Source organism: Orbicella franksi, chromosome 7, assembly GCF_964199315.1.
Source record: "Orbicella franksi chromosome 7, jaOrbFran1.1, whole genome shotgun sequence".
NCBI lineage: Eukaryota > Metazoa > Cnidaria > Anthozoa > Scleractinia > Merulinidae > Orbicella > Orbicella franksi.
The window spans coordinates 26,415,940-26,433,579 of record NC_138151.1 but is presented as its reverse complement, the minus strand read 5'-3'; positions in this window follow the sequence as shown (position 1 = coordinate 26,433,579).

The window sequence follows — 17,640 nt, the reverse complement described above, 5'->3', positions numbered from 1 at the left end:
ATACAGTGGCCAACACAATTTATGCGACATAATTTGCATACATCGTAATTCTAGTTCACTTTAATTACCTATTGTTACAATTATGTCGGAACATTTACAAACCTGTGAAGATTTACACCAGCGCCCTTTCAAAATGAAAGCAAAATATGAAAACAGTAGCCTCACACTCAGCTCTGAGAAACGGGGGTCATACCAGCTAATTTAAAGGGAATAGGTCACAGTATTTTAGGAAATTCTGCTGATGTTCGTCAACTATGAGTTCTGAACTTTAAATTGACATAGTGACAGTCTTAGGGCCTGTTTAAAAGGAGGCAGGGTTACTCTAACAAGCGGGTTAACCCTAGCTGGAGGTCAAAATATAGCGCGGGTTTACAAGCAAAATTTCACAGGTAGGGTAACCCTACAACCCGGGACAACTTAATGCCGGGTTACACTCAAAGGGTCTGGAAACAATTAGAAAGTTAACCCGGGCAGGTGGATTAACCATACTTGGAGTGTTTACAAGGGAAAAAGTTAACCCACCTACCATGCAGGGTAATCCTAGCACGCAGATAGGGTAACCCGCTTACCGGGGTAACCTTAGCTGCCTTGTAAAGACGACGAAGAAAGAAAAGAGGAAATGTGTAAGTGCTAGGGTAACCCTCTCTCCTTGTAAACAGGCCCTTAAATTTGATTGTTATCGATTTGAAAAACGGAAGTTGGGCTACTCACGGTTTTTCAGTTTACCCTAATGGAATCCGTTTTTGCTCCATTAATGATGCAGCTGAAATTGTCTAAAAACTGGGTGACCTTGCACCCTCAATATACACATTGGAATGTGTATTTCGAAAATTCTGTCTCAATTAATAGTCAAAAGGAGTAAATATTCAAAGAATGCTAACGTGAAAACAGTGTGAAGGTAGCAATTCTTTGTTTGGGAATAATTTTGGTTAACGAGTGTTGGAGGCGAATTTTAACATAAACATGCATAAGGCGCTCTATTCAATTCTTTACAGTAAAACAGTATTTACTGTCACAGCAAATGTCTCATTACAACACCATTAAGCATTATTTACCAGCTCTGGTTCTCTTTCCTAGCTGCTCTCTCTTTCTTTGATATTAAAATTAACTCTTCAAAATAGGTATTAGAGGCTAATTCAAAAACCTTGCGGTTCCTTTAGCCTCAAGGCTCCAATAAGTGATTATTTTCCTTATCATTTTATTTAATCAACTTGTAATGTGTTTAATACCTTTCAAGTAATTCATGTTGGTGCGAGTCAATAAAGATTATATTGGTATTGTTATTACTCTTATTTCCACATTTATTAATGACATAGCTATATATAAACTAATGATTCCTACTGTTGTTAGATTTCATCAGTAAGATACAATTATTTTGCTTTTAGTAGGAAACCATCGTGATATTTTAGCTTTCTCCACGCAATGAAGGCCATCAATTTTTTAAGTGATATATCTAACACGAAAGACAGTGTTTGACCACATCTCTAAACACTGAGAAGAGAGTTGAAAATACGACGCGTAGCGGAGTGTTTTGACGAACTTTGAGGTGTTTGGAAATGTGGTCAAACACTGTCTTGAGTGTTTAATATATCTTCTCAATCGAAGCTCAAACTAAGGAGAAAACGGAGAATTAAAATCGCAAAAATGTATCCTAATTAAGATCAGATATCCAAACACCGTCACGGTCATGATTTCCTTTGTTTAAACTTGATGAATTTTTAATGAGTTTGAGAATACGATTTCAAATATGTGCTTCCAGTTGAAAGTGTTATTGACCCTGATAAAGTTTCCAAAAATTGATTGTTTATACGATTTAATGCAATGTCGCACCATTATCTAAATTATAGTATCGAGAAATGCACACGATTTAATGAACACCACCTTGGTAACCACATGTTGCTCTGTTATCAAACTTCTTCGGGACTTTTTCGACCTAGCACTCCACGAAGTGGCTGTCCCTAGTAACACAAAGGAAACCTCAAAACTCGCCTGGCAGTATTAAAAAACACAGTATTAATAGTTTTTGACGCGAAGTTATCGGCGGAAGCGGACTATTTGTTAGCAATATGTAGCCGACTTACAAAAACTTCGACAAAGCAAATGAAGTGTTATTGTTTATAGATGAACGAGAATGAAAGAACGGTGAAATGTATAAAATGTCTCACAGCATGGTTTCAAATCAGAAAGGCTAACAACAACTCCGTTTGAAGATATTTCGCCGAGGCAACTTGTTTGTTTGTTTGTTTTTTTTTTTTGTAGAAAACGCGACGAAAGGTTTCCACGCAAAAAAAGAGTCGCTAACCGCAATTTGGCAATTCACTTCATTGTGAAGCCTTCCAGGCAGAGACTTCCAGCAAAATTGTGAGGACTGAACAGAACTAATCTTTTCGATAGCTCAACGAATCTACCACTTTTTCCGCTGTGTTTACCGTTTTGCAATTTCTCCATTTCGAAAATACAAGAAACAGTTTGATATCTGTTTTTGATCACTTGATGAATCATGTGACTTTTCTTTCCCGGCTGCACATTTTGCGCGGGAATTTATTTCGGAAGTTCTGTAGTCTCCTGAGTCACTTTTTTCGGGTATTCTATGCTATTGCTTTTATATATACTAAGAAAATTATCTCCTTCAATGTCTGTGGTCAGTGGTGGATGAAACATTTTCCACTAGCCATCTCCACTGGGGCGGGGGGGGGGGGGTAATTGTTATTATTCTCGCTAAAACATTAATGCGCTCCCAAGGTTTCACACCTATGGCGCTACGCTCACGGAGGAGCTAGTCTTATTAAAATTGGTGTAAAATTGACCTTATCGCAATTTAATTTTAATTTTCCAATTATAATAAATGCTCAGCTTTGTTGAATAACAAAGAATAGTTTTTTTTTGTAAAAACTTGCTGGCATCTCCTGCCAATAATATCAATACCATGTAAAAATGAGAATTGTAAAATTGTAAAACCAATGGGGCAAACAATCAATTAAAATTGAGCTTATGACAACTAACGCAGTCGATGCAAAGTGCAGATCGTACATGCAGTTTGTTTACTTTAGTACAGCTGACGAATTACACTTGTAGTTGTTGCATATTCCACGAAACATTTTGTAAACGCTCAGTTCAATTAACCCTTATAATGCATTTTCGACACTTCCGCTGCTCTGAAGAGCTTTGTGAGATCAAGTATAGGGAAAGTGTTTCTAAACTTGAGTTTATTTAAGCTAATTTAACCCACCTTCACTTTATCCCAAGCAGTGAGCTGCCGCCGATACGAGAACGGATTTTGCACATCAGGTTCCACCAGTGATTTGGCGCGCAAAAGCGCCTTTCCCTTCGGTCTTGCAGACGTCTTAAATAACTTGCTTACAAATACATAACAGTATCTAACATAACGGGCATATTATATCGATTCACGTAAACAGAGGAAGATCGAATCAACATGACCTCCGTAGATGAAATTGCGTTTCCTTATCTCTGTGTGTTTTTTTTTTTTTACTTCTGTTCGCGTCCCTATCTCATATTACGTCAGTTTATGCTTGGACGAGGGTGAAAAATGAATTGGCTGAGATTGAACAACCACGTGCATAAACTATGTTGGTATGTGCTATACCAAAGTTTTAGTGTCAGTTATCTGACGAATGAGCTTGCGAAGAAGGCCGAAAAAACTATTTTGTCGGCATGGGACACAACGCGGCCTAGGGTCCAGGCCGGTGTATCATGGTTAGAAACAAAGGGGTATGTAAGGGGGAGTGTAGCACGTGATAGTCATCTACGCCTCTGAATCAACCCTGTTCAGAGCTCTGTTTGATTTTTTCTTTTTAGTTTTTCGGGTATTTTTACTGCACTATCGACAATCTTACCTTTGTAAAGCCTCCGTACGGCTACCAATCACTGGAGCATGAGCCATGGTTCCTACCCAGATTTCCTGCTTTTTTTTTCCCAAGGCTTTTTTACGGCAGGTTTTTACTGGCCTGTGTTCTAATCGCACTATTGTAAACGATTACTCAGCTCCGTTATTGTTATCTTCTTTTGTATTAGCGTTCTTTACTCGTATTTTGTCTAGTTTATTAGCTTAAATGGTACGATATATTTGTATTTTGGGTTTTTGGTCCAAAGTAGTGGACAACGCGGCCTAACTGGCATGATATGCTTGTCTATGGGTTTATTTTCAAACGTAGCGGACACCCCAGCGTAACTACTACGTTATGTTTGTACATTGTACGGGTTTTTTTGGTCCGAAGTAGTGGACATCCCAGCCTAACTGACATGATCTGTTTGTGGAAGGGAATTTTCGTCCAAAGTTGGGGACACCCCAGCCTAACTGACGTGGTATGATTGTGTACAGGGATTGGTCCAAAGTTGTGGACACACCAGGCTATCTGAGAGTTGTATGTAAATTTCTTTGCTCTGTTTAAACACGTAATATTTGTATAAGCGGGAGATTTTGGTCCAAAGTGGTGGTCTGGTCCAAAGTAGTGGACGCTCTAGCCAAAATGGCAGTCAGATGTAAAGCTCCTGAGTTGCGTTATGTTCGTGCACGTCTTACCTGTATCCCGGGGAGGAGGCTACCTCTAGAAAAGTTGGGTGGGGGTGTGCTGCCCACTTCCCAGAACCCTTACCCTATTTATGACCAAAATCTCCTTTTTTTGCTAGCCTATTTATGACCTGACCAAAAATTCGATAGCCTATTTAGGACCGTTGCAGCTGACACAGTTGCTCCAGACACAAGGTATGAAGGGCTTTTGTTTACGGTCTTATTTATATTGATGAAAAAGTAGCTTCTTCTAAGAAACATACCCAATTCAAGACTAGAGTGCTAAAACCATACCCTATTTATAACCAAAATCGATACCCTATTTATGACCAAAAAGGCTGAAAAACCCTACCCTTTGGGGCCGCACATACCTGTATAGCCCATATAAGGGAGTACCCCCCACGGGACCTGTATATGTAATATGCTCGTCAAATAAAGCACTGATTGTCTGTCCCTAGCACAATTCACCTGTCCCTATCACCGATCATCTGTCCCTAGCACTGAGCTTCTGTCCCTAACAGTGACCATCTGTCCCTAGCACTGATTTTGTGTCCCTAGTACTGATCAGCTGTCCCTGGCACTGATTGTCTGTCTCTATCACCAATCACATGTCCCTATAACTGATCAGCTGTCCCTAGCTCCGATCTTCTGTCCACAGTACTCATCATTTGTCCCTAGCACTGATCATCTGTCACTAGCACTGATTGTGTGTCCCTAGCACTGATTAACTGTCCCTAGCACTGATGAACTGTCCCTAGCACTGATTGTGTGTCCCTAATACTGATCATCTGTCCCTAGCACCGATCATCTGTCCCTAGCACTAAGTTTCTGTCCCTAGCACTATTCACCTGTCCCTAGTACTGATCATCTGTCCCTAGCACTGATTGTGTGTCCCTAGCACTGACTGTGTGTCCCTAGCACTGACTGTGTGTCCCTAGCACTGACTGTGTGTCCCTAGCACTGACTGTGTGTCCCTAGCACTGACTGTGTGTCCCTAGCATTGAGTGTCTGTCCCTAGCACTGATTGTGTGTCCCTAGCACTGATCATCTGTCCCTAGCACTGATTGTCTGTCCCTAGCGCAATTCACCTGCCCCTGCCACCAATCATCTGTCCCTAGCACTGATTGTGTGTCCCTAACGCTGATTGTGTGTCCCTAGCACTGACTGTGTGTCCCTAGCATTGAGTGTCTGTCCCTAGCACTGATTGTGTGTCCCTAGCACTGATCATCTGTCCCTAGCACTGATCATCTGTCCCTAGCACTGATTGTCTGTCCCTAGCACTGATTGTCTGTCCCTAGCACAATTCACCTGCCCCTGCCACCAATCATCTGTCCCTAGCACTGATTTTGTGTCCCTAAAGCTGATTGTGTGTCCCTAGCACTGATTGTCTGTCACTAGCACAATCCACCTGTCCCTACCACCAATCATCTGTCCCTAGCACTGAGCTTCTGTCCCTAACAGTGATCACCTGTTCCTAGCACTGATTTTGTCTCCCTAGTACTGATCAGCGTTCCCTGGCACTGATTGTCTGTCTCTGTCACCAATCATATGTCCCTAACACTGATCAGCTGTCCCTTGCTCTGATGTTCTGTCCCTAGTACTGATTGTCTGTCCCTAGCACTATTCACCTGTCCCTAGTACTGATCATCTGTCCCTAGCACTGATTGTGTGTCCCTAGCACTGACTGTGTGTCCCTAGCACTGACTGTGTGTCCCTAGCACTGACTGTGTGTCCCTAGCACTGACTGTGTGTCCCTAGCATTGAGTGTCTGTCCCTAGCACTGATTGTGTGTCCCTAGCACTGATCATCTGTCCCTAGCACTGATTGTCTGTCCCTAGCGCAATTCACCTGCCCCTGCCACCAATCATCTGTCCCTAGCACTGATTGTGTGTCCCTAACGCTGATTGTGTGTCCCTAGCACTGACTGTGTGTCCCTAGCATTGAGTGTCTGTCCCTAGCACTGATTGTGTGTCCCTAGCACTGATCATCTGTCCCTAGCACTGATCATCTGTCCCTAGCACTGATTGTCTGTCCCTAGCACTGATTGTCTGTCCCTAGCACAATTCACCTGCCCCTGCCACCAATCATCTGTCCCTAGCACTGATTTTGTGTCCCTAAAGCTGATTGTGTGTCCCTAGCACTGATTGTCTGTCACTAGCACAATCCACCTGTCCCTACCACCAATCATCTGTCCCTAGCACTGAGCTTCTGTCCCTAACAGTGATCACCTGTTCCTAGCACTGATTTTGTCTCCCTAGTACTGATCAGCGTTCCCTGGCACTGATTGTCTGTCTCTGTCACCAATCATATGTCCCTAACACTGATCAGCTGTCCCTTGCTCTGATGTTCTGTCCCTAGTACTGATTGTCTGTCCCTAGCACTATTCACCTGTCCCTATCACCGATCATCTGTCCCAAGCACTGATTGTGTGTCCCTATCACTGATTAACTGTCCCTAGCACTGATTGTGTGTCCGAAGTACTGATCATCTGTCCCTAGCACCGATCATCTGTCCCTAGCACTGATTATGTGTCCCCAACACTGATTGTCTGTCCCTAGCACTATTCACCTGGCCCTAGCACTGATCATCTGTCCCTAGCACTGATTGTCTGTCCCTAGCACTATTCATCTGTCCCTAACACTGATCATCTGTCCCTAGCACTGATCATCTGTCCCTAACACTGATCATCTGTCCCTAGCACCGATCATCTGTCCCTAGCACTGATTATGTGTCCCCAACACTGATTGTCTGTCCCTAGCACTATTCACCTGGCCCTAGTACTGATCATCTGTCTTTTCTAGCACTGATCATCTGTCCCTAGCACTAATTGTGTGTCTCTAGTACTGATCATCTGTCCCTAGCACCGATCATCTGTCCCTAGCACTGATTATGTGTCCCCAACACTGATTGTCTGTCCCTAGCACTATTCACCTGGCCCTAGCACTGATCATCTGTCCCTAGCACTGATCATCTGTCCCTAGCACTGATTGTCTGTCCCTAGCACTATTCATCTGTCCCTAGCACTGATTGTCTGTCCCTAGCACTATTCACCTGGCCCTAGTACTGATCATCTGTCTTTTCTAGCACTGATCATCTGTCCCTAGCACTAATTGTGTGTCTCTAGTACTGATCATCTGTCCCTAGCACCGATCATCTGTCCCTAGCACTGATTATGTGTCCCCAACACTGATTGTCTGTCCCTAGCACTATTCACCTGGCCCTAGTACTGATCATCTGTCTTTTCTAGCACTGATCATCTGTCCCTAGCACTGATTGTGTCCCTAGCACTGATCATCTGTCCCTAGCACTGATTGTCTGTCCCTAGCACTGATCATCTGTCCCTAGCACTGATTGTGTCCCTAGCACTGATCATCTGTCCCTAGCACTGATCATCTGTCCCTAGCACTGATTGTCTGTCCCTAGCACTATTCACCTGGCCCTAGTACTGATCATCTGTCTTTTCTAGCACTGATCATCTGTCCCTAGCACTAATTGTGTGTCTCTAGTACTGATCATCTGTCCCTAGCACCGATCATCTGTCCCTAGCACTGATTATGTGTCCCCAACACTGATTGTCTGTCCCTAGCACTATTCACCTGGCCCTAGTACTGATCATCTGTCTTTTCTAGCACTGATCATCTGTCCCTAGCACTGATCATCTGTCCCTAGCACTGATTGTGTCCCTAGCACTGATCATCTGTCCCTAGCACTGATTGTGTCCCTAGCACTGATCATCTGTCCCTAGCGCTGATTGTCTGTCTCTATCACCAATCAGCTGTCCCTATCACTGATCAGCTCTCCCTAGCACTGATCTTCTGTCCCTAGTATTGTTCATCCGTCCCTAGCATAGATCAGCTGTCTCTAACAGTGATCATCCGTACCTATCAGTGATCATCTGTCTCTAACAGTGATCATCTGTCCCTAGTACTGATCATCCTTCTTTAGCACAGATCATCTGTCCCTAACAGTGATCATCTGTCCCTATCACTGATCATCTGTCTTTTCTAGCACTGATAATCTGTCCCTGGCACTGATCATCTGTCCCTAAAAGTGGTCATCTGTCCCTAATATTGATCATCTGTCTTTAGCAGTGATCATCTGTCCCTAACAGTAATCATCTGTCCGTAGTACTGATTATCCGTTTGTAGCACAGATCACATGTCGCTAACAGTGATCATCTGTCCCTAGCACTGATCTTCTGTCCCTAGTACTGATCATCTGTCCCTAGCACTTTCTTCTGCCTCTAGCAGTGATCTTCTGTCCCTAATGTAATTTAGTTTTGAAAAGAACTGCCTAAGAGGTACCAATTTTATACATATGAAAACAAGACACTACCTCCTGTCAAATCTCTACGGCTCGATACCCTTAAAGCTACCGCAAAAAATTCCCGCTGTGCACCTTTTGAGGCTGAACAACCTTACTGGCTCCAAGCCCTCTTTTTTAACCCCTGAAAGGTACTACGAGCATCCCCGTCATTTTTAAATAGTTGGGAGTTCCTACGGAATAACTCATTCAATTCTTCCTTGAATAGTAGATCTTTTTTAGAAATGTCAAGCAATTTCAAGTATTAGTTCAGCTTTGTAGTTCAAGGCATTTTCGACCCTGGGTATATTACAAAAACTCGATATTCCTCCACTTACGTTGAACATATTCGTGCTCTAACTCCGTCGTCAGTTAAAGTCCGCACAAATTACAATGAAACCCTTTGAAAGTATTCCATATCTTTCAGAAATATTGAGCGATTCTAAATTTAATACTTTGTTTTTTTGGTGGATGCTTGCCTTCCGCGTACTATAAAAATATTAATCTCTTGTCAAGAGCAAGGTTGTTCAGAAAACGAGGTATCATTAAGCAATTCCTCTTGTATACATTGGATTTGCTTCTGTTTAAAACCAAATGTTGTAAAAACTATCAATAATTACAATCCATTGTACTTGAGTTCATCAATTAAAATGTTTGTTAAGGACACTAGCCAGGCCAATCATGATTAGTTAATAATTATCTCTTTATCTTAGTTACGAACGTAGTTACAATGTTTACTTCTTTTTTATTGGTTTTGTAATCGGACCTTTAAGTGTCACCACGCGCATATAAAAGCTGAGTTAGCGTTCCTTTAAAGTAGTTTTTCTTTCCATCTCGCGTGGCCTTGTCAACCTTGAACTCTTGATGTTTTTTGATTTCCTAACCCTTGGCTCAAGCGGGACCGATATGTGAGTACCTTTGTCATTTTGATTAAGTTACGTTTTATAGCTATGGGCGAAGGAATACAAAGGAACATTTGTACAATGCTAACTGATTTGTAACCATCTAAATTAGAAAATGTTCTGAACGTTACTAGAGTGAACGCCCACCTTTTAGGCTCGAAAGCATTGAGCTGTTAATCAGTTCCTTTTGTTGTGTATTTCTGTGATCGAATCTTATTTAGTATCTTAGCGTGGTATTCACGCTGGCTATTTTTTGATGTATTGTTATTCAATTTCGTTATGTTATCGATTCCTGATCGTTAATTTGTCTCGTGTAAGTTTTGATTATTTGTTACGCAACTTTACCGCTAAATCATAGAAATTCGTTAGATATTGTTATTTCAATTTACGATCGTTTATTTTGATGCAATAAATCGCCGATAACCGTCAACTTTGGTTTCCGTGGTTTACTTGTTTACCCTTGAAGACGACCTTTTAAGTAGTCCCACCCACTAGTTTGTCGCGACACGCCTAGAGCTCGTTTTGTTTCGTCTTGTTTTGGAATTTGCCAGTCGCTGCAGACGCTACAATGTTGATGTTTACTTAGTAGGTCGTAATCTTTCTTTTTTTTTTGTTACATATAATGCTCCTAAATCTAAAGCCGTTTTTTTGCATTTAGAGTTTCCTAATAATTTAAATCTGCCTATCCCTACCGGCATCCACATGCAGTTTTCGATTGCCTTTTGTTTTTTCTGCCAACTCAAATATGTAGATGTAGATTACTCGATAGAGATCTCGAGCACATGCAATCTTTAAATAGAACGTGTGTAGCGGTTATGGACCATAAAAAATGACCTCCGCTCCTTCGCGTTCTTTAGTTCCTTTCAGTGTGTTATTCGGGCTTCGCGCTTATTAAAATGTCGAGCTCATAATTGTTTAGTGGCTGCACTCTGAAAGTTTGGAGTGCATGAAAGAAGCGCAACTCTAGTGCTCTCCAAACTTCCCACGAAAAGACTCAGTGTTTTTAGGCAAGACACTTTACTTTTACAGTGCGTCTGTCTACGCGGAACTATAAATGGATACCGGACTACCGGTGAATTTGATGGGGAAACCTAACAATGACCTGTGACGGACTTAAACACAAAGACGCACTATATAAGTAAAAAGACCTAGGCTCATTTGTCAATCACCGTTGAAGTGCGCGGATCAAATCTAAAATGGCGAGTGATTTGAATACTCGAAAGGTAAGCTGTAAATGAACTTAAGTGTCGGTGTCTCTACTTCTCTCTATTTCAGGGAATCATTTTTTCAATAGGATTATAAACGGATATTCTTCCACTGTTCTCAATGTCCATGCGAATAATTGATCTATTTGTAATGTCAAGCTGATCCCAGCGGGTATTGTAGAATACTGTCAGAGCGTGAAGCAAGTTTTTTTGGGTGAATTTAAAATTTGGGGGAGGAGCTTATGCCCTTTTATAGCGCGCGTATTCCGCTATTTTTGGGTATTAGAGAACCCTTGATCTACCACTCCCAGATAGGAATTTTCAAGCTACATGGGTAGTATTTTTTAATCTTACAGAATTTAGTCTATTTTATTTAACAGGTGAAACCTGTTAGGCATAGGGACGGATATATGGACATCAGAATGCATACAAGAAACTAAGTTTTCACAGTCAAATGTAACTCTCTTTATTATTAAAAAGACAAAATGCTGTTATCATTATTATTACTACTGTAAGAAAATTTGCAACTAAAAATCAATAATGGTAGTAGTAGTAGTGAGTGAGTACAATTCCGCCTGTAATCATGCATACAAGGGATTAACAAAATGTGACGACTGCGGAGAGGATGTCCGATTTGTTGATCACGAGTACCGACAACCCACCATCCAGCAGACCTATCTACGTAGCCTATCATTATTATGGGGCAGGACACTACGATTCCACGAGATCATTAGGTAACAAAACACTATGAACTGTATGCATAGAAAGAGAATGAACAAAATTTATGTGGAGAAAATCATACACGGTATCCGGGAATGCGTTCTGAGAAAGATTGAAAACAATGACCCAAAGGTTTTCGTATTTGCCATATGTCCAAGGTTTGATTTATAAGATCCTCGTAGATATTTAAACAATAGCCTCCACTGATTTGGCGAGGAACTGATATGATCAGATATTTGTCCGCGGATATTAACTGTTCCGAGACACGAACAGCTTTCCGAGAGCGAAGCGCGGGGAGAACCGTGAGCTTTGGGGAAAAGATAATGTCCAATGGACAAATATCCAAGCATATTTTCCGCGCAAAATAGAGGCTATTGTGTTTATTATCCTTCAAAAGGTTTTCACATAGCCTACTCAATTTTGAAGCCTTTTGCTGTAAAGTTTTAACACTTAAGAATTTGTGTGGGCGTTGAAAATGTTTTCATTCTGTTTAAAATGTTAAATTCTATTCAAACAGGCTCTTTTCTAGCGGTGAAAACTAAACGCGCGAAGGTAAATTCTAAAATTCGAAACTTTGGGAATATCACTTGGGGTATATTCTAGGTTATTCCCGAGATTTAACTGGAAAATATTCCGAATAACGTGACGACTTTACACCAATAATCACGGGCGTGAAAAAATATTTAAAAAAGCGGTAAAATAACATCAAAACTTACATGAAATTAACGCGTTAACCCATGATATTTAAAATCACTTTTTTGCGGTCTAGGTGTACGTAGTAAGGATGAATCTAATGAGGAACAAGAACCGGAATGCCAGCCTGCCAAGGAAACGGGATGCAGTTGTGGCAGTAAACAAAAGTCACGAAATAGAGCAGCACGTTTCAACAAGGGAGGAAAGTCTCGCTGTCCTTGTGTTAAAAGAGGCCAAGCCTGCGATCGTGACCTATGCAAGTGACGCTCCTGTGGCAATGTTGACGAGAAAAAATTGACGAAGAAATTGACGCAATGCCGGTGCGGAGAAGCAAAATAAAAAAAATGATAATGTAGAACAAACAGTTTCTTGCGTAGACGTTACAGGGAGAAACAAAACAAAATGCCCGTGTTTTACTGCTGGTTTAACATGCAAAGACTGTAAGTGCCACAACTGTAAGAATAGTTTTGGCATGAATACTACCGACACTCCCACAAAAGGTAATGGCCAAGAAAAAAAGAGGAAGTCTACGCTCTCTACTCCGCCTTCTCTTAAAAGGCGTCGAGGAACTGAATATTTAAGGGAGAATAACATTGATAATATTGCGGCGGGGTGGAGTCAGCTAGAGAACTGTGTTCTTGAAATGACAGAAAATTTTATTTCCTCTATTAATTTAGAACACACTAAAAAGAAGGATATGTACTCTGTAGAATTTTGTGATTGACAGTGACTTTGCAAAATGCAATTCCTTCCGTTTTAACGGCCGCAAAACCCTCGCACAGATCCATGGGAAACTAGCTTATATAAATAGAAGGTCGGATGCTATATGGCGTTTGGCTAGTGGAGGATCGAAAAGCTAGTTTCAAATAGTTAAGTAAAAATGTCGGGGATGATGCTTCGAAGTAGCTTAGAGGTCTTAGAGTTTTGTTTTATTCAGCTTAATATTATAACTCATTTGTGAATTAGATGCAGTACACAATGAAAAATAAGGTTGTCACGAAAAGTTGGAAAGTTTCAATCGTTATCGCGTAAGAACTCATTCATCAACAGAACCTGTTGGATCCTTAAGAACCCATAACTGAGTGGAGTGAAGTATTTTTTATAGTTTCATTTTGCTCTGTTTAAAGAATATCAAAGTTCTGTTTGAGAATCCAATTGTTTTTATTCATAAAGGTAATGCTTGACGATTTAAGGACGTGTTATCATTGTTGCTACTAAAACTGTTTTGTTTACGAATAAACTCTCCAGTGAACACTTAATTGTAACAAGTTTTCTTTTCTTTCGCCACACTTCCACAATCCTTTAAGGTTTAGTGATCAGTGCTGAGAAAAGATAATCAGTGCTTAGGACGGGCAATCAGTGCTAGGGACATATGATCACTGTTAGGGACAGATGATCAGTACTAGGGACAGATGATCACTGTTAGTGACAGATGAAAAGTGACAGGGACAGACGATCAGTGGTAGGGACAGATGATCACTGTTAGAGACAGATGATAAGTGAGAGGGACATATGATAACTGTTAGAGACAGATGATCAGTACTAGGGACAGATGATCACTGTTAGCGACAGACGAACAGTGACAGGGACAGATGATCAGTGCTAGGGACAGATGATCACTGTTAGGGACAGATTATAAGTGATAGGGACATATGATAACTGTTACAGACAGATGATCAGTATTAGGGACAAATGATCACTGTTAGGGACAGATAATGTGATCACTGTTAGTGACAGATGATCAATGATAGGGACAGATGATCACTGTTAGGGACAGATGATTAGTACTACGGACATTAGTGACCGATGATCAGGGCTAGGGACAGATGATCAGTATTAGGGACAGAACATCGGTGCTAGGGACAGATGATCACTGTTAGGGACAGATGATCTGTGCTAGAGACGGATGATCAGTACTAGGGAAAGATGATCACTGTTGAGGAGAGATGATCAGTGCTAGGGACGGATAATCAGTGCTAAGGACAGTTAATCAGTGCTAGGGACACACAATCAGTGATAGGAACAGATGATCAGAGCTAGGGACAGATGATCAGTGCTAGGGACAAGATTAGTGCTAGGAAAAGCTGATCAGTGATAGGGACAGGTGATTTGTGATAGGGACAGACAATCAGTACCAGGGACAGCTGATCAGTGCAAGGGACACACAATCAGTGCTAGGGACAGATGATCGGTGATCGGGACAGGTGAATAGTGCTAGGGGCAGACAATCAGTGCTAGGGACACACAATCAGTGCTAGGGACACACAATCAGTGCTAGGGACTGATGATCAGTGGTAGGGACAGATGATTAGTGCTAGGAACAGGTGAATAGTGGTAGGGACAGACAATCAGTGCTAGGGACCAACAGTCAGTGCTAGGGGCAGGTGATCGGTGCTAGGGACACACAGTCAGTGTTAGGGACAGTTGATCAGTGCTAGACACACACAATCAGTATTAGGGACAGATGATCGGTGATAGGGACAGGTGAATAGTTTTAGGGACAGACAATCAGTGCCAGGGACAGCTGATCAGTGATAGGGACAGGTGATTGGTGATAAAGACAGACAATCAGTGCCAGGGACAGCTGATCACTGTGAGGGACAGAAGCGCAGTGCTAGGGACAGATGATCGGTGCTAGGGACAGATGATCAGTACTAGGGAAACACAAGCAGTGCTAGGGACAGTTGATCAGTGCTAGAAACACACAATCAGTGCTAGGGACAGATGATCGGTGATAGGGACAGGTGAATAGTGCTAGGGACAGATGATCAGAGCTAGGGACAGCTGATCAGTTATAGGGACAGGTGATTGGTGATAGAGACAGACAATTGGTGCCAGGGACAGCTGATCACTGTGAGGGACAGAAGCGCAGTGCTAGGGACAGATGATCGGTGCTAGGGACAGATGATCAGTACTAGGGAAACACAAGCAGTGCTAGGGACAGTTGATCAGTGCTAGAAACACACAATCAGTACTAGGGACAGATGATCAGTGCTAGGGACAGATGATCGGTGATAGGGACAGGTGAATAGTGCTAGGGACAGACAATCAGTGCTAGGGACAGATGATCAGAGCTAGGGACAGCTGATCAGTTATAGGGACAGGTGATTGGTGATAGAGACAGACAATTGGTGCCAGGGACAGCTGATCACTGTGAGGGACAGAAGCTCAGTGCTAGGGACAGATGATCGGTGATAAGGACAGGTGAATTGTGCTAGGGACAGACAATCAGTGATAGGGACACACAATCAGTGCTAGGGACAGACAATCAGTGCTAGGGACAGATGATCAGTTCTAGGGACAGGTGAATAGTGCTAGGGACAGAAAATCAGTGCTAGGGACAGTTGATCGGTGCTAGGGACACACAATCAGTGCTAGGGACACACAATCAGTGCTTGGGACAGATGATCGGTGATAGCGGCAGGTGAATAGTGGTAGGGACAGAGAATCAGTGCTATGGACAGATGATCAGTATTAGGGACACACAATCAGTGCTAGGAACAGAAGATCAGTGCTAGGGGCAGATGATCAGTGATAGGGACAGATGAATAGTGCTAGGGACAGATGATAAGTAGTAGGGACGGAAGATCATTGTTAATCACTTCAGTGTAGTCTATATGAAGTAGAATACTCTAATGTAGTTTACATGAAGTAGAATACTCTGTGCACGTATGGCATTCACCCATGAAGTATATACCGCCGTACAGGAACTAGGTAACCGGGAAGCTTCGATTCCTAAAATCAGCTGTTCAGCACTAAAAATGGTGGCTTTGTACCTCGAGCAGAAGACATCGGCGAAAAATTTAATATGGATGTCATTCGAGATTTCTTTCAGCAACGGAAGCGAGCGAACCTCCTACAAGCCATATTTCCATATCACCGTCAGCACACGAAGGTGTTTGCCGCTCGGTGATCAGGTGAAAATGAGCTCGAGCGAAAATTTCTCCCGGCACTTTAATACCACCTGGGTCACACGCTTACTTGTTTTACGTTCTAATCCCCCAGTCTAAATCACCGGTAGTTATGCATCAGTCAATTCCAGCAGTGCCCATCCCCCCCGGGCAACCGCGGGACATTTGCTCACGTTGTCAGTCCCGGGGGTGGGGCATCCGCAATTTTATCGCGGCCCGGGGGCTGGGCATTTGCGTACCCCGGGGCGATCCCCGGGCATTCGACACACGTGTTTTGGAAAGTGCCATGCATGAGTTCATCGGGAAAGACGAGGCGTTTGTCGAACAATGTTTTCTCAATTTTAGATATTTCTTCATTACTTGTAAGTATATAAATATAAGCGACAAGGTGAACTATATTTTGTTTATCACAAAGCAATCACTGACATGAACACGACTATTTCGCATTTCGCATTCAAAACTAGCCTAGCATTTTTTAAATTCATGAAAGTGGAGTTAAAATACTAAGGTTTGCGAAATCAAATGATGCGATCTTCAAGACAGATCCCGCGAGCTTAAAATGCAATGCATCATCATTTAAAATGTCTTGATTCTTCACAGAAAAAGTAGCCTGCGAATACAGGCGCCTATCACCGCTCGCGGCTGGGGACACGTCCGCCGCAATCCCAGCTATCCTCTAGCAAACTGTTAAAAACAAATATAAAGAAATAAATATAATCAGAATCAACTAACACGTACTGTTGTCCTTGAAGTCTTACCGTTACAATAAAATACTGAACAGTTGACCGTTTTATTTACTGATTAATTAAAAAACTGTGGAGGTGTTGGAATGCGACGATCCCGGGGACGGGGCATTTGCCCTCTTTCTTCGTCCCCACCCCAGGGCATTTAGACAGCTTATGTGTCCCCACCCCGGGGAATTTGCCAATTTTTTTAAGAAAATGCTAATGCCCGGGGGTTAGCCCGGGGGGGAGGGGATGGGCACTGCTGGAATTGACTGATGCATTAAGTTAAAGTGAGATGTTTGTAATTACGTTATATAACAGCATGACTTCGGCACGTGTCTGGAGTCCTTTATTTGGTAGGTTCCTTCGGATTTTCATTCAAATCACTTTTACTGATGTCTCTACTGGAGAGTGAAACGTTACTAACTCTGAGTGTGCACGTGAAGCTTTCCTGTCTTATATAATTACGTTATATAACAGCATGACTTCGGCACGCGTCTGGACTCCTTTATTTGGTAGGTTCCTTCGGATTTTCATTCAAATCACTTTTACTGGAGAGTGGAACATTACTAACTCTGAGTGTGCACATAAAGCTTTCCTTTCTTCATCAAGTATGGGAGCACGGACAACGAAACTGGACAATAAAAGCGAGCA